The sequence below is a fragment of the Etheostoma spectabile genome, chromosome 4 (assembly GCF_008692095.1).
Source record: "Etheostoma spectabile isolate EspeVRDwgs_2016 chromosome 4, UIUC_Espe_1.0, whole genome shotgun sequence".
NCBI lineage: Eukaryota > Metazoa > Chordata > Actinopteri > Perciformes > Percidae > Etheostoma > Etheostoma spectabile.
The window spans coordinates 4,837,889-4,839,922 of record NC_045736.1 but is presented as its reverse complement, the minus strand read 5'-3'; the positions used below and the strand labels follow the sequence as shown (position 1 = coordinate 4,839,922).

Below are 2,034 nucleotides of genomic sequence, written 5' to 3'. Positions count from 1 at the left end.
ATGTATGTATGTATGTATGTATGTATGTATGTACGTACGTACATATTTGGACTAGTAATATATATATTTATTCAATCTGGATCTTTGTAGGTGGTCCAGTGTTAGGCGAGAACACTGTAATCGGCAGAAGGCAACCAGGCTGCAATCTAACCCTACAGGGTTACGTCCACTAAAAGTTTAAAGTGTAGTGTGTGTTTTTCCACTGACATGCTCAGCTTATTATTCTAAGTGTCTGACAACATTATGGAAAGGATCCCTACAGAGATAAACCTTTTTGATAAAAAATAAGATCCTTTTTGTATCCAGAAACTGCTCTGAGATTGCCTTCGCCAAACCCACCAGACTCCATTTGAATAAACAGTACTTTTAGTGTGTATAGAACCAGCGTATTTCCACATGTAAATGGGTGAATTATGGGTTTATTTCAACCAGACCAAAGTGCTGATTGTTGGAATAGTGGAAAGACTAACCGACACAGCTTTTGATAATTTTATTTTGTTTCTATCAACTTTAAGAAAAGTGGGTTTCTTTACGGTTAAAAAATACTGTTTATGTAAATGGAGTCTGGTGGGTTTTTCGATTGCATTTCTTGATGTTTTTCAGTAACCTACTCTTTAACAGAAAGGTCTATCTCTGGAAGCATCCTTTCCATAATGTTATCAGACACTTAGAATATTAAACTGAGCCTGTCAGCGGCAAAAACAGCACAAAAAGCTGCACAATTGCCCATTAACTCACAGTGTAGCTTGTTTCGCTGCTGCCGACTGCAGCCATCTCACTCAATACCGGACCACTTTCAAAGATTGTTGTTAACCGCTATCGCTTGGACACAAAAACATTAAGAATAGCGGTCTAGGTTGAAATAGTGACCCTTAAAATGCTTGCTTACACTTCAAATAGTAATATTTGAATCCATCACTAAGGTCATTCATTATTATAGATTTAAGTATTTTAGGACTTATGCGTGAAACCCACAGAATACCAAGTTAGGCTCAGTGTAAATTCTTTCAGGAAGACTTTTATGCTTCACACTCTTCCAACCTAATCTGCAGGGGCGTTTACTCAGATTTTGCCACATTTTTCAAACTTTAAATACGTTCTACTTTCTGCTGCTGTTGGTTGTCGTTTAAGGTTAAATGGATGTGACCCACCCCCCCATTATCCTCCAGTTCTTGTCGTTACTCTGTCTGAAGCCTAGCATCACATCACATCCATCCTGATCTTCACGCTTCCTTTATCCCTTCTTCACCATCACCAATGTCTAGATTCCATCAGGGGAATATTCCTACACATCCACGGCCTCTGTAACCCATTATAACTTAACATTGCGATGGATTCAAACACTCAACAAATGAAACAAATCAACCTATCATGCACCATGTCTATTAAACTTATTGTTCACTGTTAAATGAAGTCTCTCCTGATTGAAATATAGTGAGGAGTCTCACTTTGTGCCAATGCGTAGGACAGACAGACACGTTCATCTTGGGTTGAAGAAGAAGCATCAGAGGTGACATTAAAGAGCTTGTTCGGAGCACTGAGACTGGAACATGTAGAGGGATGAGAGACACTGAACCTTTCTGTCCCCAGCAGGACCAAGTGCTGGAGGAAAAACTCATTTCACTTTTCCTCAATGGGATTAGCAGACTGTAATGTGGCCTAAGTCACGCAGTTATGACCCACAAAGAGGTAGCGCTGAACAATTTGGGGGGAAAAAATCAAATTGGGATTTCTCTGCCATAAATTGTGAAAACAATTCGATTTGCGACTTTAAAAAAAGCATTATATAGCATCAAAACATGAGACACCATCAAAAAGGCTCTATGTCCTTATGCAGGGATGAGAACATAGATATGAATTGCCAGCAAAAAGTGTTTTTCTTTCAAAGTGCTTATATTATGCTTTTTGTCTTTTTCCCTTTCCTTTAGCTTATTACATATATCTTTTCTTGCATGTAATAGGTTTACAAATTGAAAAAGTCCACCCCAAGGAGAATTACCATCTCCAATATACTCTGCTTCTGACTGGCTAGTA

General features: G+C 38.5%; 1 protein-coding gene and 1 long non-coding RNA gene across 4 annotated transcripts in view; one reads left to right on the top strand and one right to left on the bottom strand.

Moving 5' to 3' along the window:
• The window catches only part of LOC116687475 (receptor-type tyrosine-protein phosphatase gamma), a 571,464-nt gene that overhangs the window by 75,162 nt on the left and 494,268 nt on the right, over positions 1 to 2,034 (top strand). The window lies entirely within an intron of this gene.
• The window catches only part of LOC116687519 (uncharacterized), a 19,689-nt gene that overhangs the window by 16,040 nt on the left and 1,615 nt on the right, over positions 1 to 2,034 (bottom strand). Inside the window, exon 2 of the long non-coding RNA XR_004331570.1 lies at positions 261 to 270. This is a non-coding gene — a long non-coding RNA (uncharacterized LOC116687519). The remainder of the gene's footprint in view (positions 1 to 260; positions 271 to 2,034) is intronic.